Here is a 17,798-nt window from a genome sequence, read left to right on the forward strand (position 1 = left end):
TTGTATCATACAAAATAGGAACATTCTACTTTTTGAATAGCAGGAAATATCTGTATCACAAACCTACGCATATTAGCCAGAAGCTAAAATATGGTTTTATGATCAAGAGTTTAATTAGAAAGTATTTTGTAAGAATCTATAGACTCATTTCCTTGGAAAGCTCATTTCTAAAGAAACAAAACATGAAAAAAGGGTAGTTTTGTTTCAGGTTTTATAATTGTTGAAGCCAAAGCAAAACACTTGTGCTTTGTGTTGTTGTTGCTCTTTTAGTCTATACATGATTAGTTCTGGTGTAGAAATGAAGGTGCAGAACATGTGTGCATAAGAAAAGGTCACTTCTGAAAATGTCTTTGGCCTGAGGACATAAATACTATGCAATGAGAACAGAGAATTAGTATAAGATTTTTTTACATTTTGATTCCATTTTCAGTCTTAGAATTATATTTATGGTAAATTATTTTAAATTTATAGTTTTATAAGTCTAGTCACCATTTATAGACATAATCCTTGAGTGTGACAAAAAATATTTGGAAAAACCAGCCATGTGTCTTCTAATAAAAACATCTTGCTACTTCCCCACCTCCCCTATTACCGAACAGAAATCTATACCATCATTTTTAGGAATATAAACTATTTTCTGGTAAAGATAGAGTGGATTACTAGATTTTCAAAATTAGGAATCTTTATCTTGTTTCTCCTAAATAAATTTTAATGAAACAACAAACTATAGAGGAAAATGTTCTCCCTAAAAATTCTTTAAAATGTAACATTCATTCATATATCCAAATGAAGATTTTTATGCCACCAGTGAAATGTACAATGATGAAAACAACACATGAAGAATGCTAAAGAAGTACAGTGAAGAGACATACAGAGTCACAGAAGATGCAGCATGTCTGACAAACATTTCATTTCAAAGAAACTGCACATCTGAACACTAGGAGTCAAGGAAAGGCATAGTAGATTCTGGAACTGCAGTTTTCTCATGGAAGGAACATGGGATATCAAGGAGAGATGTCACAAAATAACACTGCAGAGCCAGGCAGAAACCAAGTGACAAAGGGCTAGCTAGTCCTGTATGACAAAGGAGTGTGAATTTTATCATCAAGGATATGGGAAGCCCACAATGATGGTAACCAAGAGTGTGACATATCCAAATTTTGCTTTAGAAAAATACCATTGGCCTCAATGGGGAGAATAGTAGCCCTGAAATTTCATTATGCACCAAGGTAACACCATTCCTGGAGATTCTGACTCATTCTGTAGAGTCAGATGCAGGTGTGCCTGTCCCACACCTAGAGATAATTAAAGAGGAAAATAAAGGGAGGCCGCACTTGATGCTAGACAACTCATCAGAAAACTATAAAATAAATCTAAGTAAGAAACTGTAGGAAGTGAACTGAGATATTGGGAGGAAATATCTGAAAGGAAGGGCCTAGAACCAATGACTCTAAAAAATCTAGGCCAATTACAGAGGATAAGAAATGTGGACGAACTACCTAGTTTTGGTACATGGAAATATAACATTTTCTATTCACAAAAATTGACAAGAGGAAGATTAGGAGAAAGAAAAAGAAGAGGAAGGGAAGATTTGACTGTTCCATCAAAAAACGCTGTGGCTATTTGCCTGAGACTGTATCTGACATTTGCTTTACCAAAATAGCTAACTCCACAACCCCAGTGATTTTAACTTGCAATCTGCTTCTTTTGAAGTCCCTCTGAGAAAATTAAAAAAACAACTACGAAGTAGGCAATAGTATTGAAGGATCCAGAGTTTAGGAGAGTCTTTGGGACTAGAGATAAGGATAGGGGGTCAGACAGAGCAGACAAAGATAGTAGTTCAAGTCACGGAAGCGCACATGATCATCCAAGGAAAGACTGAGGAATAAAGGTGGCTTGAGGGTGAGGTAGGGTGGAAAGTATGCAGCTTTACAACTCGGACTACTCTACTCTCCCACTGTGGACTAAGTGAGAGATCTGAGCTCAAAATGACTCTTTCTTAAGATACACGTTTCTTTCTTAAAGATACACGTGTGATGCATAATGAACACAATGAGATTTTTTTCTCTTCATGGAAACCTGCAGCTTACCTCAGTGTTCTAAGATCAGAGGAGGTAAGTTCATCTTCCCAAACCAGGCTTTTATCACCTCTGAGTCAAATAACTTTCAATTCTATAGATGTTTCTGGATTCTCTTAAGAGTTGTTGCAAAGCCCTCAATGTCTAGGTAATTTTTTTTTTGTTCTAGAGACTTCTACTTTATAAAGGTGGACACTGAAGGAACAGTAAACTTCCCTATGTAAAAAAGACTCCGCCATGGAACAGTGTGTGTTCGGAGCTCTCCAGGGTGCTGCTAAGGACATAATTCGGCTGCTGTGTAACTTGTGACAGTATTGGTGTAACCATGATTGAACCCCACATTCTTCCTCATCCTCTTCTAATGGAATCATATTAACTTTCTTACTAAAGTTGAGAAACCATTAAAATCAGTACAAACTCCTTTGCTTTCTCTGTCAAACATGGTGACCCCATTGGTAGATGTCTCCCTTGCTTGGGATATGTGCCCTGAAAATCTCAAGCCATACACCAAGCCTGGATCTTTTTCACCTTTCCTTATCCACTTCTAAAATGACCTAGGAAAGAAACTATTAGAGACCTGGTGACATATATCCCTTATTATTATAGCTTTCCAATAGACCAAAATCATGTGAATGTATATGTTCTGGTGAACATATAAAGGGGTGACATATACCCCTTATTATTATAGCTTTCCGATAGACCAAAATCATGTGAATTTATATGTTCTGGTGAACATATAAAGGGGTGACATATACCCCTTATTATTATAGCTTTCCGATAGACCAAAATCATGTGAATTTATATGTTTGGCATACTAATGTTCACTTTGGAAGTAATTTTATGTGCATGTTTTCTTTGTGGGCCTGTGAGCGGGGGTGTGGGGAGCATCCTATAACAAAGTCTACAGCACTATCCTATGTCCTTGTCCTATTTGAATTTATAAAACAATTCCTCCCGCTTCCTCAGTCCAGCAGGAAAATGCTTTCCACAAGCTCCCACCCTGACCATAATAATGAGCCACCCTTTTCTAAAAATGCTCACAAAGTGTGAAAATGGAGTGTTTGAAACCAAAACTAATTATCTCAAATTACTACCTTCAGTCAGTCACTTTCGGGGCTGTTTAATTAGCAGTCAGCATCGTGTTTTGGATTAATTAAACAGGTGTAAAGGTATATAAAATAAAAGTGCAGATAGAAAATGGTTGTTTGAAATAATTAGGTAAAGGATGTTCTCCCCAAAGTCTTGAGGAGCTTTGTCTTTACAGATCGATGTGCAGGAGAGTAGCATGCGAGGACCTGCCTGTCTTGTCATTCACTCGAGTTTCGCTCTGCAGCACTTGACAATAGACATTAGGATACACAGATAGTATTGCAAGGCAACTTTTCAAGTTTTCATGAAGTCACGTCTCAGTTTTATTTTGTTGTGGTCAAACACTAAGCATTTTTGCTCATCAAGCATTTTAATTTCTGTGCCAGCATCCCCAGTATTACCACTCTCCTCAAATTAAGCCTCTTCTGGCAACCTAAAATGTTTATTTTTCTTTTCACCCTATTAAATTCATCCTAACTTATCCCTTAAGCCTGAAGATTTCATCCACTAGGAAGAACAATCACAAGGAAAAAAATATGGTGGCTGAGGAATACAAATAGAGAGGAAGGAAAAGTAAAAAGAAGGAAACATAACACAGGGAATCAGGGAAAGCATCCTGCATCACTCATCTTTTGTAAGAAGTAACCGTGTAACAAAATTGTCACTTACCCATCCAAACTATATACTCAAAGTATTCAGTCTGATTCACATAGCTCTGATTTTACACCAGCCCATTCCACTTCCTAACTTCACATCTTTCCTATTATATTTTCTCCCAGTATCTGTAGCCCAGTCCCTACTGTTCCTTGTGAAAAAAACACTTTCTGCTCTCCTCCACTTGGTGATCTTCTACACAAGTTCAATATCCAGCTCACAAGTCACCTGCCCCAGGGGAAAACATTCTCTGACTCTATCAGGATCTTTTCTGCTCACTCCCAGAGCTTCCACCATCCAACTTTAGAATCATGATTGTGTTCTGACCTATGAGTCTCCACAGAACAAAGTATCTGTTGTTGCGTATTATTAGATTATTGTTCAATGAGTGAGTTGGGATAAATTAAACTGGACTCATAAATTAAACTATGGCAGTAATTTTTGATACTCAACCACATGGTTTCTTTACCTTGCTATCTATTTAAGATTCAGGCTCTAGATCCTTTTCCATCTGTGTGTGTGTATATAAATATGCCTTAAGAGGTTGTCTATAACTGTCTCACTTCAGGTCTTACACATTAGACTTTAAGCTGAGTTTGGTCAGTGAGTGACAGAAACAGGAGATAGGAGGGCTGGAAGAGGCAGAAATCTATGTATTCATTCCACGGCTCTACCCAAAAGGCTTGGTGCTTCTCCAAACCTCCATCCACAGCCAAAACTCTTGCCTGAGGTTTAGAGATAGTAGAGGAGATGACACACTTGTTTGTCTTGCACACAACCAAGACTGTTTCCTTCCTGGCACTCTTATATGGACCTCTGAGTCACTCCTGAGCTTCTGGTGTTCTCCACTTTTGCTCCCTTACCCTAATCTCTTAATCCCTTGCTAGGCACTTTCCCTTTCTAGCTTCTCTTCCATTGCCCTCATTATGGTTTCCTTTACTTATCTTTCAATGCCTTAGGGCACAAAACTATATGCATTAGAAAAATCTACCATGTTGGTTTTTTTTTAATTTCCTGTTTTCTTGTATTGAAATTTAAGATTACGATACTTTTAAAATTGTATTTATCTTTTAATGGAATCACTGTGAGATCGTGATACTTCTTAAAATAAGACTTTATTTTAATGTCCAAATAAAGCATATTTAAAGTAATAAATTTTATAACTCAAGAGAACCATTATTATACATTCATTTAGAAAAATAATGTGGTAGTTTTTGAGCCACACCATAAGGGTTTACTCCTGGCTCTGTGCTCAGGGATCAAACATGGTGGGGTTTAGAGGACTATATACAATACTTGGAATAAAACCCAGGTAGGCGGCAAACAATGTAAGTGACTTACCTCCTGAACCATCTCTCTGACCCCTTAAGACACTGTTTTTGCTTCCACTTCTCTAATAATTGTTTTCATGAGGGGGGAAAAATTCTCCTCTACATTTTCATTTCATCATCCAAAAAGGAGCATCCTACCTTCATATTGGCACTTCTTAGAGAGTTCCAAAACATATTTTCTACCTAGATCTCCACTACTTACTCCTCTTAATGCAGAGGGGACACTTTATGGAAGATCAGAATTCTATGTTTATTGGACAAGAGTAAGTAACAGCTCTCCCTTCATTCACTGAGCTGCCTACACACTATTCAGGCTTCTTCTCTCTGTGGAGTACAGAGACAGGGCTTTCTCAATGGGGAGGAAACCCAGCTCCTCATATTACACTGATAACCCAGCATATAAGAGAACTCAAAACACCATATGCATTGGACTTCCTGTCTTTTGAGCAGGCATAAGTGACTCCCAACGTTGAAATGTGATAGGGGAGGAGTAGAACCTGTTTTGACTTCAGGTCTACACTGAATTTTTTGCAGTTCAGTTTCTTAAAATACAGCCAAATATGCGAGGACACATTTGGTATTTACCCAGCTGTCAATAAAACACATGATCCACATTTAGCTAGTTACTTTGTGAATCTTGAGTTTACATACCCTAACAGGTTCTACAAGTTTGACTTCAGTCTCAAGGAGGGAAAAGTTCTATTTCAAATGCATCCTTAAAGAGAAAAGACATGGGAAATAATGTATGAAGTTCAATTATAGCTGTCTCAGTCTATTCCTGAGGAGTGGAAGAGCCAAAAGTCATGCTTTAATGCAAGCTCCTGTGGTGTCTCTATTCTTGAAAAAAAAACTCATTATTCGTCTTACTTCCTTTCTAATCTCTCTCAAACACCCCATACCAGCAACCAACTTATTCCTTTAAACAAAATACAGATTACATCAAAATACTGTTCATACCCTTTAAGGCATTCCCCATTGCTCTCAGAATGAAGGGCAAACCTCTTGCCGAAAGCCCCTTGCAATGAGGCATCTGACCACCCCTCTAACTCAGTAAGCAACACCACTATCCTTTCTTTCCCCTGGCCCCAGCAAGCCCATGTTCTTCACCTGATTCCTAACATTGTGTAGCCTTTATCCAAATCCTTCCAGGCTTGTCTCATCCTTCAGCTCAAACTCAAATATCTTCTCTTCAACAGATATTCCCTGACAATCCCATCTATCTTGGTCTCCCATTCCCTTTAGCACCCTATAACCCCATTCACTTCCTTCATTAGACTAATCACAGCCTAATTAATTTATACATTCTGATTACTAAAATCTTTTTTGTATTTTCATAAAAGTAACATGGGCATCTAGCCTAGAAGGAGTTCATAAGTTCTCACTGAAAAAATAGCTGATATGTGAGTCTTCTTACAATTTTTCCCCATGAATTCTAATTTTGAAATGAGACTTCTAATATTGAATTCTAATGTAAGATGAGGTGAAAAAATCACACATTTCATCTCACTCTCTTGATCTTCTAAAGCTTCTGATCAGCATATCTGTTGTCACAAAGTTGAGACAGTAGAATTGATAGAATTCTTGTCCAAACTAACTGAATAGCATTTCAGTCTTGGCCATGCAGACATGGCATTAGGCAAGGACACAAATGGCATTGAACTTCTTGAAATGCTAAAAATGGCCATGAAAACTTCATAACAATTTGAAAATATAATAGATGTAGGCTTTAATATACTTTGTATAAGAATGAAGGTTACATTTATTTCCACTTATAAAGCAATTGTTCCACATCTGGACACTTACATGAAAAATACAATATACTAATTAAAAGAAATATATTCATCCTCATGTTCATAACAGTATCATTCACAACAAGAGTTGGAAAAACTTAATTTCCATTGACAAATTGTCACTTGTCATCCCGTTGCTCATTGATTTGCTCGAGCAGGCACCAGTAACGTCTCGATTGTGAGAGTCGCAGTTACTGTTTTTGGCATACCAAATACACCACGGGTAGCTTGCCAGGCTCTGATGTGCGGGCAAGGTACTCTCGGTAGCTTGCTGGGATCTCTGAAAGGGGCAAAGGAATCAAACCCCAATCGGCCGCATGCAAGGCAAATGCCCTACCTGCTGTGCTATTGCTCCAGCCCATTGACAAATTATAGAATAAATATGGGGTAAGTATATACAATGGAACACCATTCAGTTATAAGAAAACCTGACAAAATCCTGTCATTGATCATAACACACATGAATTAATGGGGAATTAGGTTAATGAGAAAAGTCGGGTGGAGAAAGATAAACACAGCATGATTTTAATCATGTGTAGAAGGTAAAGAAATATAACAAGGGCTGGGCCCAAGAGTAGTATAGCAGTTAAGGCACTTACTTGCCTTTTGTGCAGCTGACCTGGTTCAATCCCTACTATCCCATAGGGTACCTTGAGCACCACCAGAAGTTATTCCTGAGTGCAGAGCCAGTAGTAATCCCTGAGCACTGCCAGGTGTGGCCCAAATATATACACACACATACACACACAAACACACATACACACACACACACACACGGGGGGTGCGGGGGAGATAACTAGGGCTGAGAGATAGTTCAATAGGAAGAGTACATGCTTTGTATGCTGGAGGTCTGTGTTCAATCCATGGTACTAAATAGTTCTCCCAGCTCCAAGCTAGAAGTATCCCTAAGCACCCCACAAAAAGAAAGAATACTAAAGAAAACAAAATTTTTTATTAAAAGAGTAAAACCATTACCAGAAGAGAAGGGGGTGATAGGTGGTAAATTAGGTTTAAAGAGATCAATTGTTTGGACGAGAATTGGTATAATGACAGTGGACAATCATGGGTAGTTCGGGGCTGTTGGTGGTGTGCAAACTTTGTATATCAACACTATAAACTTAAGCAAAGAAAAAAATTCATTACCAAAATTATAATGAATAAATTTTAAAGAATGAATTTTATGAATAAGGATCAAAAACTTGGCTTTGGGGGAAAGACATATAATACATGAAGGTGTTGGTTTATCATGTTGAAAAACACATAATGTTGAATACCAATATTACTGCTGTTAAAAAAAATTTAGAATAATAATAAATCACATTTCTAATCAATGTTCTAAGTCACAGTTCCTTTCTTTCATTATATGGTTCTTCTGCTCTGTAAGTGAATATTCTTGTAAATGAATATTTATTTTAAACAAATATTCTTGCTAGTGCTAAGAGTAGTATCTACCTCTCCCAAATAGATTGTGTCTCCTCCTATCATTGGTTGTTGAATCTTACTGCCCAAGAGAGTGAACGGAGATGCAAAGAGACTGGGGAAACTTTTAGACACCATAAATTTCTCTTCCAGGGTTCAAACAGCTTACAATTCCAATCCAGTTGCCATTAAATTTTCCCACTGTTTTGCATAGAAAAGTCCGACGCTAAGATTGAAATTCTGTGTCTACTTAGACTATCATGAATCCTGTATCCATTATCCCATGTCTGAATGACCCAAGATCCCTGGGAAGCCAAGATACCCTAAACGACCCATGAGTCATCCAAACCACAGCTCAGAGGATGCCGCTCAGAATCACAGTAAAAGAAGTCTTCCTGCAAAGAAATTCACATATCTGAGGACAGGTTTGCAGACACAGACAATTTAAGACCTGAGTCACACACATCTTTACCATTGATTCCTGACAAAAGGGTTTTTGTTCTTTTTTATCTCTGCAAATAACCTCGCCCATTGATTGTCAACCTTAATGGTGGGGGAGGCTGGCAAAGTAGGATCTCAATGCTGTTCAATAGCATCATGAGTTTTCTCCAGTGAAAGATTAGCTTGAAGCTCTGCTCTTCCCTCAGGGGGTAGTGCTTTTCCCGAGCACTACTTGAGTGATTCTGACCTTCGCAATGAGAACCATCACTATGAGAACTTCCTGCCAACTGGTCTTGGGATGGATTTGTTGTCACTGCAAAAGCAGGACTAGAGAAACAAAATTATTCCATCACTGACTTAGTCTTTCCAGACTCACCAGTTCTCTGGTATTAAAACAACTAGTTGCTTGTGGCAAAACATGAGAACACAATCAGAATTTAGATAGCAATGAGCAGTAGGGACTGGAAGTCAATACTGTGACTGAATTCCTCTTCTCACACTGCCCTGGGTCGCTATGCTTCTCTCAGGGCCATGACGATACGATCAGGGGAAGAAATGAGAGAAACATAAAGACAGAGAAATACTGAAAGAATACTGAAAGAAAGACAAAAATAAAAATGTGATGGTTTCCCTGAACTTGCTCCCCCAAAATGTGAAGAAGTACCATTTTACTCCCAAACCAAGATCAGCTCAAAGAATTTCTATTGCTGTGGTTTTACATTAAGTTTCTTATTTGTACAAGCTAGTATCTAATGGGAAATCTAGTCCCTGTCTTTCTTCACAGCTGAACAGGAATTCCCACTGTTGGTTCGGCGGACACAAACTTTTGTATTTTGATGTACAGTGAAATTTACTAAAAGATGAGGAAAATAGTCTCTTGAAATGGGAAATTATGCAAGCTGTCAAAGAAATCAAGAAATTTTATTATGAGTATTTTTATTCCTCTCCCTAATATCAGATTATTCAAAGAAGGCAAAATCTACCTCCCTTTCACAATGAAGGTTGCTAACACAGCTGAGTAAAACATGATATCAGGTGGTTTAAGGTCACACATTTACTTCCAGAATGATCCAGGATGCAGACCCAGTATCCCACACCAGAACTGTCCTCAGAACTGAAAAGAAAGACAACAGGACTGGGAGGAGAACTCAAAGAACTGGGCATGTGCCTTGCAATTGGAAGGTCCAGGTTCCATACCCAACATGGTTCCCTTATCATCAGGAGTGACTCCTGATCACTAAGCCAAATATAGCCTAAAAACAAAATGTGTGTGTGAGAGAGAGAGAGAAAGAGAGAGAGAAAAAGAGAGAGAGCACCAATCAAAGAGGGAATGACAAGGTCAATCCATTCTATTAGATAAATAACTCAAAACCAGTTACCACTGGTGGACTGGAGCAATAATACAATGGGTAGAGTATTTGCCTTGCATGAAGCCAATTCATGTTTGATCCCCATTATACTATGCAGTGCCCTGAGCATCGCCATGAGTGATCCCTGAGCACAGAGTCAGGAGTAAGACCTGAGTAGTGCTGGGTATGCCTCCCCACAAAAAAGACCAACCAGTTGCTGCTAGTGAATCTTACGTTTTAATGACAAGTATGAAGATCAAGTCATCGGAATCCCCAGTTCTTCAAACCACAGGCTTGCCCTTTTGCATTTGCATTTATCTATGCCAGAAATTTTATGTATATATTCTATCTGGATATTCTACCAATTCATATCACTTTTTCAGGAGTATTATAAGAATCAGGTAAGTACAGAAAACAGATAGCATGCTGTAGTTGGGGCATCTGAGGAGGGTTTATAACTGGGAAGAGTTAATGGAGAGGTTAACTACAAGGCAGGATCAGTATGTAAGGAATGGTTATGGGAGCTAAGTAAATCAAAAGGTATTGCTCTCACCTCCAGATCCTAGAGGACAAAGAATGGATGCAGAAACCAAAAGCAGTGTTGAACAGAGGTCATATTGGGACAACCAAATTAATAAGCTTCCAGCCAGAGATAGATAAAACAGGGCTTAGGCTCTTACCTCATATGTTGCTAACCCTGTTTTGTTCCCTGACATGATAAAGTCCCCTCAGCACTGCCAGGAGTGATCACTGAGCACATACCAGGGATAAACACTGCACACTGTTTAGTTTGCCCCCCCCCCAAAAAAAGCTTACATTTTACATGCAACTCATAAATTCTACTTCTTAACATCTACCCTGAGTCCAAAAATGATATTTTTTTATTTTATACAATTGTTCACAATTATTTATTACATTTCATATTCTAACACCAATCCCATCACCATTAAAGCTTCTCATCACCTTATTTCAAATGTTTCGACCCCACCCCCACAAGCATGCCCCCAACGCAAGACCTAAATAATTTATTTTGTATTGCTTGTTATGAAAAATCCACTAAAAATGAACCAAAGATTTTCCTTGTAGGAAAGTGTGTGAAGATTGCTGTATTTCACCCTTGAGCCATTAAGTCCTTGTCTTGGTAAATCAGTGGTATAGAGTATGAAATGTTGTGTGGCTGCAAATGCGGCTGTGTGCTCCAGGAATTCGCCCATGAGCATGGCAGCAATTGAGCGTTATTTACAGTAGCCAAGAGCTGGAAACAACCCAAATGTCCAACAATGGGTAAAGAAATTGTGGTGTCACTTCCAAAAAAAAAAAAACATCTGCACTTCTATGTTCATTGCAGCACTTTTCAAAATAACAAGAATCTGGAAACAACTCAAGTGCCTGAGAACATAAGACTGGATAAAGAAACTATAGAGATCTACACAATGGAATACTACACAGCCATCAGGAAAAAATCAAGTCCATGAAATTCACTTATAAGTGGATGGACAAGGAGAGTATTGTGCTGAGTGAAACAAGTCAGAAGGAGAGTCAGACATAGAATGATTGTACTCACTTGTGGGATAAAAAAAATAACAGCATGAGACTAATACTCAAGGACAGAAGTACTGTCCTTGGTACTTCTGACAAGGGTCAGGAGTACTGGTCCTTGGTTGGAAGTTTCCCTAAAGTGGTGGGGGGAGGTGCAGTTAGGATAGAGAAGGAACCACTACGACAATGATAGTTGGAAATGATCACTCTGAAGGCTGAACGTAGGTAAAGGAACAAACATAATAATTTTTCAATACCTGTATTGCAAACTATAATTTCCAAAATTAGAGAGAGAGAGAAAAAGAGAGAGGGGGGGTATGGGAAGTGCTGCCACATAAGCAGGCTGGGGTGGGTTCAGGGAAATTGGGAAATTGTAGTGGGAAATGTACACTGGTGAAGGGACAGGTGTTGGAACATTGTATGACTGAAATCAAATTAGGAACAACTTTGTACCTATTATTCTAATGGTGATTCAATAAAAAAGAAATTGTAATGTATATATACACAAATGAATTCTACTATGCTATAAGAAAAGATAAAAATATGCAATTTGCTGCTATATGACTTGAATTGGAAGTTCAGTGAAGTCACTCAGAGGGAGAAGGATAAATACAGAATGATCTCTGTCATATGTGAAATATAAAGAAACAAAATAAGAAAATAAGAAAAAGACAATGGCAGAAGACCAGAGAGTTTGCTTACAGAACTGAGTTTACTAAGGAGATGGGACGGAGGCGGTAGAAGGAATCCTGAGACACTGGTGGAGGGACACCAACATTCTGGTAGTAGGTGTGGTCCTGGAACACAGCATTCCTAAAACTCTTATTAGCAGTACTAGAAAACACAGTACCTAAATTAAAAAAAAAAGTTGATTATTTCAAATCCCCTTAGCAAACCTATCCATAAGACATTTTGACTTCTTGATTGAAATTTGCAAATCTAAAATTAGGTTGGTTAAGTTAGAATTTCTTTTGGATTGATATTGTTCATACTTGTGATTTGTTTCTTGGTGAACCACAGATGAATGGTTCACCAAGAAACAAATTACCAGAACTCATCCAGTATAAGTCCTGCATCTGCCGATTTCACTCAGCATGACATCTTCCGATTCCATGCCAGCTGCCGTGAACTGTATGACTTTATATTTTCTTGTGGCTGCAAATTATCCTCTATATATCCATCTGCTATAGGGTATTTGTGTTGATTTCATATCCTGGCTTCCTTTGCTTCCATTATTCTAAGAGCTGCAATATGTACATATTTTTTGCTATATATCATTTTTAGTTAATGTGGAGGATTTCTAGCTCATGAGTAGTGCAAAGGGACAAGACACAATATGCCCTAAGACCACAAATGTCAATTAAGAGTGGGATTAGAGGTGGGAAGGAAGGAATGCCTGACCAGAGATGACATAGGGACAGGGAGAAGACGAGATCAGAGTAACAGACATGTCAAAGACAGTGTACCATGATTTTTGTACATTAATGCCAAAAACGTGAATAATATTATAAGCTAACTATAATTTTAAATGAAAATAATCTCTTTTTGAAATAAAATATCAGTGATCTATTTTTTAAAATATGATTTTAACCAAACTGGTAATGATATTTGACCTCTAACCTGTTTATTTAAAATGAAGGACAAGCAACCCAGAAACATGAATTTACACATAAGCAACCACAATTATACCATATAAGATTTTTTTTTTACATCTGTTAATTACATTTTGCAATGAGAAAGCATAGCATCTCCTATGGGGAAGAATTGTTAAAATCGATAATAGTAGGATGGAAATTTTTTGTTTGGGTTTTGATTTGGGGGCCACACCGAACAATGCTAGGGCTGACTTAGAGCTCTCTGCTCAGAAATCACTCCTGGTGGAGCTGGAGCGAACATGTGAGATGTCAGGGATCAACGTAGGTCAGCTTGCATGCGGGGCAAGTGTCTTCATTGCCATACCCTTTCCAGTCCCGCAGAACAGATGCACCCGAGTATTCTGAAATCACATTTGATGTTAAACTTCCTTTGGAGACTCCAAAATTTAGGGGTCCCACTGCTGTGAATATATCCCAGAAAAGCCAAAAAGTATAGTCGAGGTGACATATGCACTTATATGTTCACCGCAGCACTGTTTACAATAGCCAGAATCTGGAAAAAACCCGAGTGCCCTAGAACAGATGACTGGTTGAAGAAACTCTGGTACATCTATACAATGGAATACTATGCAGCTGTTAGAAAAAATGAGGTCATGACGTTTGCATATAAGTGGATCAACATGGAAAGTATCATGCTAAGTGAAATGAGTCAGAAAGAGAGAGACAGACATAGAAAGATTGCACTCATCTGTGGAATATAGAATAATAGACTATAAGACTAACACCCAAGAATAGTAGAAATAAGTACCAGGAGATTGTTTCCATGGCTTGGAGGCTGGTCTCTCATTCTGGGTAACTCAGGGAAGGGACCACCAAGTAAAATGTGGTTGGAGGTCTTGTGGGGGAAGGGTGAGGCGGGCGGAATACAGACTAGAGACTGAACACAATGGCCACTCAGCACCTTTATTGCAAACCACAACACCTAATCAGAGAGAGAGAACAAAAGGGAATTCCCTGCCATAGTGGCAGGGTGGGGTGGGGGGAGACAGGACTGGGGAGGGGGGGAGGGATGTTGGGTTTACGGGTGGTGGAGAATGGGCACTGGTGAAGGGATGGGTTATCGAACTTTGTATGGGGGAAGCATGAGCGCAAAGATGTATGGATCTGTAACTGTACCCTCACGATGACTCTCTAATTAAAAATAAACTAAAAAAAAAAATTTAGGGGTCCCAGGGACTACACTTGGTCAGATGGGCCAGATGGCCAGACCTAGGAGCTGGTGGTTCTCGGGGGCCTCTGGTGGTGATGGGAATGCTACAGTGCCAGAGATCACATTCAGGATGTGACGCACACATGACAGAAGTGCTCTGGCCCCTTAAGCTATGTCTCCCACTCCGAACCTTCACTTTTTGAGAAAGGAACTTCACTATTCCCTTCTACACCTGCAAATTATTCTGATCTCCAGGTTTTCCTTATTAAAAAAAAATTTTTAAAGCAAACGCTCTTTTTCCTGATTCCCATATATCTCAGTCCTCCCTGTATGTAAAAAATGATAAGTAACCAGTGCATGCGCAATATTACACATTTAAAAGGTCACTCTAACACACACAGCTATTTTCAGATTTGTGATTAAATTTAATTTTTTTTTTGCTTTTCGAGTCACACACAGCGATATCGGCACAGGTGTCACTCCTGGCTCTGCACTCAGAAATTACTCCTGGCGGTGCTCAGGGGACCATATGGGATGCTGGGATTCAACCTGGGTTGGCCTCGTGCAAGGCGAACGCCCTACCCGCTGTGCTATCACTCCAGCCCCTAAACTTAATGTCTTTAATGGTTACTTTTTGGTCCTTAATTCAATAAAAGGGCTTCCACTGTGCACCGAGAGGTCACCAAGACTTTGGCAAGAGGGAAGAACAGAACACGTTGTGCTCCCAGGTGCATGGAGCATATGGTCAGGGGGTGAATGAGGGGCATTAAATAAGTAAACCATCACCCAAATAAACAGTTCACAGTCACTGGCAAGCATGTATGACAGAAAGCCGGGCTGCTGTGAGTAAGTCATCAGGTTTGGAGACTAGGAAGGATTCCCTAAGGAAATGACATTAAGCTGGCACATGAAAAATGACAGCCAAAAGGGGATGAACGCGAGCAGACCATCTCTGCCTTCGGTCCTCCTTGGGATGCAGAAACCACCCAATTTGTCCAAGTGATAGGGAGGCAGGCCAGCCACAGGAACATAATTTCTGGAACTTGTCACCGGCTAAATGATACTAAACCAAAGACCACCCTTCCCTGTGCTTTTTTTATCCATCCTATTATCAACTCATGTGTGCATAAAGTGGGTTCTCATTGAAGAACTATTTTTTTGAAATAGCTCTGTAATTACCAGCAGGGATCTGTCGTAAGTGCTCCTAGATCCTGAGGCTTTGCAGGAATTGGAAATGAATGGATAAAGGAGAGGGATATAGCATGTGCAATTCTGACAGGAGCTAAGGCTAGAGAAGAGACACAACTTTAAGGCCAGAGCCCAGAGAACAATAAATAAATGTGTATTTTACATTACTTTTTAAGCTTGAATAGCTGTCTTCTTAGGAGAAGGGAAAGGTGATGGAAAGGTTAAAAGAAACTCATTTTGCTTCGGAAAGGTGGCAAGAAGACACAAGACACAGGTTAGAAGTAACCCAGGTAGAGAATAGTCAAACCTTTTTTCCCTCATTACAAGATAATATACATTTCCTATACTTCTCGGGAGGAGAAAAGAGAAATAAATGGATCTGTCCACCTCTGAAAAGGCTGCTCGGTGACCCAGTATCCCAGGGAGACTAGGAGAATATCATTCCCTGATTTCATTATCTCTAACCACTACTCAGGATTTCACTAGTTCAGAGGCAAAATATTTCTTTGATACCTTCTCAACAAAGTCTTCAAGCAGCTTGGGATTTCAAAATGAAATTCAGTTCCGAGTATTGCTTTAAAAAAAGATAGGAGGAATGTGGACTTAAGTGGCAGAGGACAGTAAAAAATTTTCTATAAAGAGTATATCCTTTATATAAATACAAAAAACTCAATTGCCATTTGTTACATTTGAAAATAAAAAATGATGCTAGGGTATTTTCTCCATATCATTTTCTAAATCACTTAAAAATTTAACCCTCCCACCCACTCATTCCCATCAGTGCTGACTTCAAACTATCACCTAGCACTTAATTTTCCTCTTCTGCTGATTTCCTTGCTGTGCAATCACCGTTGTGGTTCAATTTTTTTCCCCAAGCATGTCAGCACTGGAACATTAAAAAATAAAAGTTAGTAATTATAACCAACAAATGGAATGCAATAAACCCTAAGCCGGCAACTATTCCAGTTAGACTGGCATTTTGGTCCAAAATATATGATTGAAATCTGGGACGTAAGGAAAAACGTTCATAAGAGCATTTGTCCATGTAAATAAGCTTCCTGGGTGACAATTTTTTGATTGTCAACATTCACTGGTATCCTGATTATTTGCACACACAAATACACACACACACAAACACACACACACCCCTCATCACTTTGTCGGGGATTTAGGTAATAATTCTAAACACCAAATACCACTAAAAATTATTACTTTATATTGCCTCCGCTTGTAGACTCAGTACATTGGAAGGGATTATATGAGAATAAAGAGCTAAATCAGAGCCTCATTTACATTGGGGAAAAGGGGGGGAAATATTTTATTCCAAATACCAATTTACTAATTTTATAATTGGCCATCATTGAGTAGTAGAAACCTATGAAAGAATGTAATGACTCTCAAACTTCATCATTCTACTATGTACTGGAGAATGTACAAAGCACATGTGCCTCTGACAGGCAGCATTTCACCGTTAAGTATCCCCAAAGTAAACTGATTAGCCCTTTATTTTCTCTACTTCCCCCCAACCCCCCGCCCCTGCAGTGTGTTGTAGTTGCTGTTGTTGGTTTATGGTTTTTGAGGGTTTTTTTTTGAGGAGGTTGAGTTACTACTCTTGATAAACTTCCTTTAGGTATCAAATTTCATTTGCATACCTAACTCATGAAACATTGTGTGTATACAGGTGCACCTACACCTGTGTACATGTGTTTGATTTGATTTGTCAATATTGATTTAATGCATCATATCAACTAAGAATTGTGTTAAGTGATTTATCCCCAGTTTGGAGATGGAAAATTGAACTTTAATGAAATTAACTGATTTCTCTGCCCCCCCCCATCTCCACCCCTCAGGATGAATAATGTGTAAACAGCAGAATGAAGCTCAAAAGCAGGCAGTGGGTCTCAATCAACACTTTCAGCACCTTTCCTCCCCATTACCCCCAGGGTTCATTTAGAAATGCTTTTTCATGGGCTGAAGAAACAGTACAGTAGAAAACTAGACTACTGGGGCTGGAGCAATAGCACAGCGGGTAAGGCGGGTAAGGCATTTGCCTTGCACGCGGCCGACCCTGGTTCGATTCCCAGCATCCCATATGGTCCCCTGAGCACCACCAGG

The 17,798-nt window shown here is 39.0% G+C and overlaps 1 protein-coding gene across 4 annotated transcripts in view; it reads right to left on the minus strand.

The window, feature by feature from the left end:
- The window catches only part of GRM8 (glutamate metabotropic receptor 8), a 949,955-nt gene that overhangs the window by 768,406 nt on the left and 163,751 nt on the right, over positions 1-17,798 (minus strand). The window lies entirely within an intron of this gene.

Source organism: Sorex araneus, chromosome 1 (assembly GCF_027595985.1).
Source record: "Sorex araneus isolate mSorAra2 chromosome 1, mSorAra2.pri, whole genome shotgun sequence".
NCBI classification, from domain to species: Eukaryota; Metazoa; Chordata; class Mammalia; order Eulipotyphla; family Soricidae; genus Sorex; species Sorex araneus.